An 11,027-nucleotide genomic window follows, 5' to 3' on the forward strand; every position below is an offset into this window, starting at 1 on the left:
TAACAGTATCATCGACCCCTTAGTTTCATAATCTGAGGCAAGCCTGCCTGCTTTGGACCAAACTAAACCTTACAAATAATAGGCACTCATAATATTGCTAATGAATTGGGGCCAACCTAGATTCAGTAAGGCCCTAAAGAGGTCCCTTGAGAGATGTCTTTGGCTAAATTATTTCAAATTAACTTCTCTAGGAGAAATCTTTTACATCTACCATGGGACCTCCTTCCTGTAGGTCACAAACATTAATATTTTTAAATTATTAATGCCAGAGATTTAGCTGAAACAAGCCATCCTAATCCTAGCCACAAGGAAACTCTAATTAAAAGCACTTACAAACTGGAGCCATACTTTTCCTGTATACTTTATTATATGTGTTTGGTAATGCACACACACACACACACACACACACACACACACACACACACACACACACACACCATTGCAACGCAGACAGGCAGACTACATTGTTTTGTGCTGCTATTATCTGTTAAAAATAAATATTTTATTTGCTGCTATATCACAAAATGCTTGTAGTTATGACCATATTTTCTTTCTTGCACTTGTATTTTATTGCAGACTATTATACAGCATAATCTTGTTTTGAAGAGAGGGACTTTCTGAATTCTTTGTGTTTTTTTGTAAGCAATAATTCTCTTTATTTTTGTATTCCTAGTTAGTGGTAAATCACACAGAGTATAAATTCACTCTTCCTTAAAAAGCATAGGCTAGCCAGAGAAACAGCAGAGACACAGGGGGCCACTTTCAGAACATCAGGTACTGGTTTGCAGAACGGCAGATCGCCAGGAACAGAGAAACCTACCAGCCGGGAGTCTCCACGAGGATCCCACCCCCACCCCTCACTCTCCACCCGAGCAGAGAGGCTCCATCCCGCCAAAGCCGCTCGGCATCAGCAGAGTGACAAAAGGACCTGCGGCAGACCACCCTGCCCGCCTGATCGCGATCGCAACGATCCAGCACTCTCCACCCGAGCAGAGAGGTTCCATCCCGCCAAAGCGGCTCGGCGCGACAAAGGGTCCTGTCTGCAGACCACCCGCCCGCCCGATCACGATCGCAACAACCCGGCAGGGTCACTTGGGCCCCAGAGGTACCGAGAAGAAGCTGCCTGAGCGTGGACACTCTTGACCCAACAGCTTCGACAGAGGCAGAGACAGAAAAGAATCACACAGAACCACCACCGCCCAACCCAGCCCGGATTGCAACAACAACTGACGACCTACACCACACAGAAACAACCAGCTCCAGGGTGAGTACCCCACAGGGGAAGTGTATCCCTCAAGGGAGACCAGAGCTGGAGGGAATCCCCAGACCCTGACCTAGACTCCCTACCCCAGCACCCGGACCACAGGACCCACTAAAACTGGGAACTGTTTGAGAGCTCCACCAGCCCGTGGAGCACACTCAGCTGGCCAGGCTAGAGCAAGAGCACCCCTGGAAGGGAGCTTAAATGCCCAAGCCAGGAACAGCGCCCCTGGGTCAAGACTACCAACAGTAGAAGAAATTTGAACTGTGTCCCCCAGGCTGTATAACCTAGGGGGTATACACATCAGCACAGGCCTAACAAGCGCGCTCCAGGCTGGGGCCGGAACCAAGCCCGGGGATCCGGCGCCTGAACAACACAACCAACTCCTCCCAATTGAAGTAAAAAGCTGAGCATACGCCTCAACAGAGGGTAGAAAACCAGGAAACAACACTCCCCCGGGAAGCACGCCTGTGACAACAAAAGACCTGGAGGCCCAGGACAAGAGAAGCCCAAACCCCACCAAAACTCCACCCATATACCCTAGACTGGGAATTGGGCAACACAGGCTGCCAGCACCTGATAGTAAGCAGGAGCTCAGACTGTTAAGGCGGCTCAGCAATAGAGTGATAGTCTTGGATGTATGAGGCCCTGCATCTGATTCCTCAGCATCACAGAAGCAAAAAGGGTCAGAAGTGGTGCTGTGGCTCAAACGGTAGGGTGCCAGCCTTGAGCTGAAAAAGCTGAGGGACAGCACCCAAACCTAGAGTTCAAGCCCACAACCAGCCCAAAACAAATAAACAAAAACACATCAGGAGCCCATAGCAGACTCCAGCATTTGGGAGAGTGCATCCAGAGCATCTGTTCTTCACAAGAGCACCCGTAGGAGCAAACACAAGCAGTCTAGGCTGCTCAACCCTTCCAAAGGCGGGAACTGTCAGCAATCTACAGCAGAGAGCTGAGAATCCTAAGTAAGTCAGAATAGCAGCTGGAAATAGGCTCCCAACAGAACCCAGATCAGGCACAGACTCTCTCTACCAATACAGAATCAGCAACCAAGCAAAGACAGACACACCAAAACAAAATTGAAGAGCAGTCTCCTGAACCTCCATGCGAAAATCACAGAGAAAAATCACAAGGTTTACTACCACCCAGGACAGCAAGCTCACCCCAAAAGCCAGCAGCCACACAGGGGAGAGCCCCAGTGGGAGCAAAGCAGGAATGGAAGACAAAGGCTACTTCCAAGGGTTGCTGGAGGCAATGACTCAAGAAATAAAGCGAGAAATTTATCAGAAATTGAAAGAGCACAAGGATGAACTATCCAAAGAGATACAGGGTATCAAACAAGAGATGCATGCAAAAATAGAAGCTGCACAAACCTCAATAAGAAGTGAGATAAACGCCAAATTAGAGGTAATGCATACCTCATTGAGAGGTGAGATCAGTACTCTGAGAACCAACATTGAATCCATAAAGGGATCCATTTCCTCCATGCAAACCACAATAGAAGCCACTGTCAACAGAGTGAATGAAATGGAAGGTCGAGTGTCAGATACAGAAGACAGAATACACCAACTGGACCAAAAAGTGACAGATATGGAAAAATTACTCAAATTAAACCAAAGGGATATTCAAGAGCAAGCAGATAATGCTAAAAAATTTAACCTTCGCATAATTGGAGTGGACGAAGGTGAGGAATTCCAGAGCAAGGGAATGCAACACCTATTTAACAAGATAATCAATGAAAATTTTCCCCACCTCAAAAACGACCATCTTAACTACATCACAAAAGCTTATCGAACACCCAACAAGCAAGACCCCAGGAGAAACACTTCTAGACACATTATAGTAAAAATGATAGATCTGAATAATAAGGAAACAATCCTGCATGCAGCAAAAATGAAGAAGGAGCTATACTACAATGGGAAAAAAATAAGAATTACTGCAGATCTCTCCACACAAACAATGAATGCAAGAAAAGCCTGGGAAAGCACCATACGAGCCCTGAGAGCCAATAACTGCCAACCCAGACTGATCTACCCGGCAAAGCTAGCATTCACATTTGATGGAGAACTGAAAACTTTTAATAGCAAAGAAAAACTAAATGAATTCATAAACATTAAGCCAGCATTACAAAGAATTCTAAGAGGGGGGACACAACCTGAAGAAAGCAGCCAGGAACTGGGGCCTGCCCCAAACAGGCGTTACTCAAAGTCTAACTGAGCAAGCACAGGAGGAAAGGAAAAAAGAAAAACTTAGGAAAACGGAATGGCAGGGACAACAATGCATCTCTCTATACTTTCTCTTAATATAAATGGGCTGAATTCGCCAATTAAAAGAAAACGAACTGAGGACTGGATAAGAAAACAAGACCCATCCATCTGTTGCCTTCAGGAGACCCACCTCTCAGCCAAACATACAAACAAACTCAGAGTGAAGGGGTGGAAAAGGATCTACCAATCAAACGCCCCCAGTAAGAAAGCAGGTGTAGCTATCCTGATATCTGACAAAATAAACTTTTCATTAAAATCAGTACAGAAAGACAAGGACGGACACTACATATTAATAAAGGGAACAATCCAAGAGGAGGATATAACCATCATCAACTTATATGCCCCAAATATTGGTGCACCCAGATATGTCAAACAAATGCTCTCAAACTTACAGAATAAAATAGATCCCAATACGATAATTCTAGGAGACTTTAACACACCACTCTCACCAAAGGACAGGTCTACCAACCAGAGGATTGGCAAAGAAGCTACCGAATTAAGAGAGGCCATACTGCAAGCGGAATTAACTGACATCTACCGAGTATTTCACCCTAAAACAACACAGTACACATTCTTCTCAGCAGCTCATGGAACTTTCTCCAAAATAGACCATATCATAGTTCATGCAAGGAACTTAAGCAAATACAAAGGGATCGACATAATCCCCTGTATCCTATCTGACCACAGTGGAATCAAGCTAGCTCTCAATAACAAAGCATACCGCAGAAATTTCTCCAATACATGGAAATTGAACAGCACACTCCTTAACAATGCCTGGATAACAGAAGAGATCAGAGAAGAAATAAAGCATTTCCTACAACTCAATGAAAATGAAAACACCTCACAAAGAAACTTGTGGGACACAGCAAAAGCAGTCCTGAGGGGCAAATTTATTGCCCTCAGTGCCCACATCAAGAGAATGGAGACAGACCAAGTAAATAATCTCATGTTGCAATTAAAACAGCTAGAAAAACAGGAAAAAATGGAACCTAAAGCTACTAGAAGAAGCCAGATAACCAAATTAAAAGCAGAGATTAACCAATTAGAAAATCAGAAAACCATAACCAAAATAAACCAAACAAAAAGCTGGTTCTTTGAAAAAATAAACAAAATTGATGGCCCATTGGCTAGATTAATTAAAAAAAGAAGAGAGGAAACCCATATTAATAGGATTAGGGATGCCACGGGAAACATCACCACACGTACCCAAGATATCCAAACAATTCTAACAGACTACTTTCAAAAGCTATACTCTCTAAAGGAAGAAAATCGGGCAGAAATGGATGCATTTTTAGAGAAATACAAGTTGCCCAAACTGAGCAAAGAAGAAGTTAACCAATTAAATAAGCCAATATCCTATAATGAGATACAGGAAGCTATCAAAAGTCTTCCAACAAAAAAAAGCCCAGGACCAGATGGATTCACAGCAGAATTCTATAAGACCTTTAAACAAGAACTAATACCCATACTCCTCAAGCTCTTCAGAGAAACAGAGAAGGAAGGAGCTATCCCAAACTCATTCTACGAAGCCAATATCACACTCATCCCCAAACCAGGCAAAGACCCAACCAAAAAGGAGAATTACAGGCCAATCTCCTTGATGAACACAGATGCAAAGATCCTTAACAAGATTCTAGCTAACAGAATCCAGAAACACATAAAAAAAATAATTCACTATGACCAGGTAGGCTTCATCCCAGAGACACAGGGATGGTTTAACATACGTAAGTCAATAAATGTAATCCAACATATCAACAGAGCCAAGGTCAAGAATCACATGATTATCGCTACAGATGCAGAAAAGGCCTTTGACAAAATTCAACATTCATTCATGCTAAAAGCTCTGGAGAAAATAGGAATAGAAGGAACATTTCTAAAAACAATAAAAGCCATTTATGACAGACCAATAGCCAATATTATACTTAATGGGGAAAAGCTACAACCAATTCTCCTAAAATCAGGAACAAGGCAAGGATGCCCACTGTCTCCACTCCTCTTCAATATAGTCCTAGAACCCTTAGCCAGGGCAATAAGGCAAGAAAAAGACATTAAAGGGATCCGCATAGGAAAAGAAGAAGTTAAACTATCCCTTTTTGCAGACGACATGATACTATACCTCCACGATCCCAAAAACTCCATCCCCAAACTCTTAGAAATCATAAATCACTTTGGCAAAATAGCAGGATACAAAATAAACCCACAAAAATCAGTTGCCTTCCTATACACTGATAATGTACAGGAAGAGAGGGAAATAAAGGGAGCAACCCCATTCACAATAACCTCCCGAAAAATAAAATATTTAGGAATTAACCTAACCAAAGATGTAAAAGAACTATTTAATGAGAACTATAAAAAGTTAAAGAAAGAAATTGCAGAAGACACTAGGAAATGGAAAGACCTCCCATGCTCCTGGATAGGCCGACTTAATATAGTAAAGATGGTAATACTTCCAAAACTAATATACAAATTCAACGCAATTCCTATTAAAATCCCAATGACGTACATCACTGAAATACAGAAAACAGTCCAAAAATTCATATGGAACAACAAAAGACCTAGAATAGCCAAAACAATTCTAGGGGATAAAGACAATATGGGAGGGCTATCCATGCCGAACTTCAAACTCTACTACAGAGCTATAATAACAAAGACAGCATGGTACTGGCACAAAAACAGACCCGAAGACCAATGGAACAGAATAGAAGATCCAGAAATAAATCCACAGGCCTACAGCCAGCTGATATTCGACAAAGGAGCCAAAGACATACAATGGAAGAAACACAGCCTCTTCAACCGTTGGTGCTGGGAAAACTGGGCAGCCACATGCAGAAAACTAAAAGTGGACCCCAGCCTATCACCATGCACCAACATCAACTCAAAATGGATAAAAGACCTTAACATTAAACCTGAATCTCTGAAACTACTGCAGGACAGAGTAGGAGAGACACTTGAACTAATAGGCACAGGAAGGAACTTCCTGAACAGAGTCCCAGGGTCACAACAAATTGGAGAGAGACTTGACAAATGGGACTACCTTAAAATAAAAAGCTTCTGCACAGATAAAGCTATCGCAACCAAGCTAGAAAGACAACCAACTAATTGGGAAAAAATATTTACCAGCAATATATCAGACAAGGGGTTAACAACCTGTATATACAGGGAACTCAAGAAACTAATCCCTCCCAAACCCAACAAACCAATTACTAAATGGGCAAGGGAACTAAAGAGGGACTTCTCAAATGAAGAAATAAAAATGGCAAAGAAACACATGAGGAAATGTTCATCATCCCTGGTGGTGAAGGAAATGCAAATAAAGACAACCCTGAGATACCACCTTACCCCAGTCAGAATGTCCCACATCCACAAATCAGCCAACGACAAATGCTGGAGGGGATGTGGAGAACGAGGAACGCTATTACACTGCTGGTGGGAATGTACACTCATACAACCACTTTGGAAAGCAGTCTGGAGGGTCCTTAGAAAGCTAAAGATTGACCTCCCTTACGACCCAGTCATACCACTTCTAGGCATCTACCCTGAACAACAGGAACCAATATACAAGGACACGTGCACCTCCATGTTTATTGCAGCACTGTTCGCAATAGCTAGGATATGGAAACAACCTAGATGCCCCACCACAGATGAATGGATCCAAAAATTGTGGTATCTATACACAATGGAATATTATGCAGCCATTAGAAATGACAAAATAATGGCATTTGCAGGGAAATGGATGGAGCTAGAAGGAATCATGTTGAGCGAGGTAAGCCAAGAACGAAGAGACAAACAGTACATGGTCTCCCTGATAAGTGGATGATGAATCCAAAATGTTAGGTGATATGACAAAACTAACAGGACTTAAGAAACAAAGAACTCCCACTCATCTGGTTGAACCACTACTAAATATCCCCATGCTGCTGATCACATATATGGTATATAACATATGAGCACCGTTATATATTACAGACTGTGATAGACAATTTGCTCCGGGAAAGTTAGAATGAACTTGTGACTTTAAATGAGCATCATTATTCCACAATACTGTGAATTTCCGGAAATTAAGTAATCACTTAATCACGATCAAAAAAAAAAAAAAAAAAAAAGAACCTTGGGGAAGGGAGGGAGGGAGGGGATGGTAGGGGGAAAACAATGGAGGGGGTAACAATGTTCAAGAGGAAGTGGAAGTGTACTCATTACCTCACTCATGTAACTGTAACCCTCTGTATAGTATCTCTACAATAAAAAAAATTAAAAAAAAAATACAGAAATTAAAAAAAAAAAAAAAAAGCATAGGCTAGATGCCAGCGGCTCACACATGTAATCCTACTCAGGAGGCTGACACCTGAGAATCATTGTTCAAAGCCTCTGCCTGAGACCCTTATCTCCAATTAACCAGCAAAAGGCTAGAAATGACAGTGTGCTCAAGGGGTAAAATGTCAACCTTGAGGGGTATAAAAGGAGGGGGGCTAAGCAAGAGCATGAGGTTCCCCCAAGTACTAGCACAAAAAAAAAAAAACTATAAAGCAACTTTGGTTCTCTTTCCTTTTCTCCAAAGATGATCCTTCTAGCTACCCTTGAAGATCTTCTATATTTCTACATGTATTTCTGTGTTCTCTGTGACTTTATGTCAACAAATATTTTATTTAAGTTTATTACCATGTTATAAATAATTCTGGAATATGCTTTTTCTTTACTTGAGAACTTTGTTGAGCTATAGCTATACTGATTTATAGATCAAAATGAGTTCCTATTTCTGGACATTGCTTAAGAATAAAAATATTATTTTAACATTTTATGTTGTGTGTATGAAATTTTCATCATTTTTTAGACAATTCAATTTTTTTATTTTTACATTTCTGTAAGTCCTACTTTGAGCAAAACTTGAGTTTTTTTAAAAATAGGTTTTATTTTTTCTTTATGGAGGACACATATTTAGTCTATCATCTTTCATGATAGTAAATTATTCCCTCTTCTGGCATAACAAACATGATTGTAAGTTTTAGAATTAAATGTTAAATAAAAATGGCAATTATAAACTATTCTAATTTCCATTCATTACCAAATTCTTAGATTAGGATGTCTTTTAATAGTGAAATATACCACATTTCCAGAAGGGGGCGTGTGCCTGGTAAATGAACACCACCAACTAAAAGAACAGGATTTTAACCTCTTAAATTCTAACCTGGAAAATGTTTTCTGGTGTTAACCATGCATGCCCCTGGTTCATTACCGGAGCTGTGGGGGGGAGTGATGGGTTCTTGCATCTGTCAAGCTACATGTTAAACACTGCTATTACCTTTATAGACAACTTTTCAGATTCTCTTTAAAGAAGCATAGGAAGATTTTCCAACTAAAATGGTGCCATACTCTACATTTTACTTTTTTACTTAGTATGTAATCCCATTAATCCCACTCGACTACATTTTTTTCCAAGAATATTTATCCATAATTACATGTACTTGTACAAGTACTTATCAGTACTTGTAACTTCAGAAAAAACAGAACTGAACTCAGGTGATTCATTTTGAGAAAAGAAGAATGAAATCATTCTTCTAAGGCCGTAATCATAAATATAGATTAAAAAAAATAGAACAAGCCAGGCACCAAGGGCTCATGCCTGTAATCCTAGCTACTGAGGAGGCTGCTGATGTGAGGATCAAGGTTCAAAGTCAGGCAGCACGCACGTGCACACACACGCACACACACACACACACACACACACCTCCTAAAACAAGAATATGAAAGAATATTAATTAGATTACACATTTTGAAGTTTAAAAATATCCTTTATTAAATGCAATAGGGTTAGCTATCCTGAGTTATAAGATTTGAGGTCATCTCTACTATGAAAGGGCTTGGGTGAATTCATGTGCACCCAACAGATATATGAAGAACAATTAAAGAATCTAAGGACGTAGACAGTATATAGACAGCTCCATAAAACATGAGTCAGATACTGGTAATATTCCTAGTGGTTTCCAAAATACTTTTTATTTAACTGTAGTTTGTTGGGGGCTTTTTTGTTGTTGTTGTTGTTTTGTTTTGTTTTGTTTTTTATGGTTATAGGGCTTGATCTCAGGGCCTGGGTGCTGTCCCTGAGCCTCTTTGTGCTCAAGACTATTGCTCTACCACTTTGAGCCACAGCGACATTTCTGGTTTTTGAGTGGTTAATTGGAGAGAAGAGTCTCACAGGGACTTTTCTGCCCAGGTTGGCTTCAAACCACAATTCTCATATCTCAGCCTCCTGAGATCTGAATAGCTAGGGTTACAAGCATGAGCCATCAGTGCCCTGCAACTGTAGTTATTTTTGTCCCTTGCCGCAATCCTTCCTATCCTATCATTCAAGTTATAGTTGTCAAGACTAAACTTCAGGAGAACAATGCTACAAGTGAGTATTTCAGGTGGGATATGGCCCAACTTTACACAATTCCAACTTTACACAAACTCAATAAAGCTCTGAAGAAAATCCCAAATTGGAGGTTGGAGGCATCAGTCTGTTGGTAGAGTGCCGGCCAATGAGCAGTAGAAAAGCATCAGGTATCAAGTTCCACTTTCGGTTTCAGATCTAAAGAAAAAAAAAATACAAAATGGCCACAGACCACATCAGTACCTCTGTCCACAACATTTCTGTGTGATGTACCTAAGGGCTTATCATCATACCTTTGAGTGGCTAATCCCATCCTATTGAAACAGGATCCTGATGAGATACAGGATCACGTAGGAATACTAACGAGACAGCACTGCAAGCTTCCTTTATTGTTCAATATATTTATTAAAGATACACACAGAGCAGCCAGGAATCGTGCCTATGACCCTATCTACTCAGGAGACAGAGATAGATAGATCCTGATCCAAAGCTGAGTTTTACTTGTCGGGCCCCTGACCTATGACCACATCTTAAGAACTTCTGAATATTCTCCATAGTCCTTCAGGACTACTGGAGAAAGTACCTACAGTATCCACAGGGAGTGCCTGCCTCAAGCTCTTTCTTGTTTTTTTAAAAGGATCCTACAACCTCGGTATCCTTAACCATTTTCTTGATTCAGAGAGAACATATTTTTATTCCTCATGCAGAAATTATTTTAATGCACATCTTAGCTTCAAAGATTGTGGTGGGATTGAAGAAAAGTTACAACTTCCTTTTAAGAAAATCACTAAGGCTGTATCTATGAACACCAAAGAAACATATGTCATAACACCCTGCAATTCTTCTCTTTGATATATGGCAGAAATGAATGTTTATAGTTCACTAAGAGATATGCACAAGAATGTTCATGGGCATGTCTGCAATCCCAGCTACTTGTGAAGCAGATATGATAGAACAACTATAGTTCAAGATCAACCTGGGCTAAAAAGCTAGTGAAAAATAAGCCAGGTCTGGTGGCACACTCCTTATGTTATTATTACTTAGGAAGAAGATAGGAGGTTCATGATTCAAGGGCACTTCAGGCATAGCACAGGACCATATATGAAAAAAATAAACTAAAGCAAAAAGG

The sequence above is a fragment of the Dipodomys merriami genome, unplaced genomic scaffold (assembly GCF_024711535.1).
Source record: "Dipodomys merriami isolate MVZ:Mamm:240054 unplaced genomic scaffold, mDipMer1.0.p SCAF_13, whole genome shotgun sequence".
Lineage (NCBI taxonomy): Eukaryota > Metazoa > Chordata > Mammalia > Rodentia > Heteromyidae > Dipodomys > Dipodomys merriami.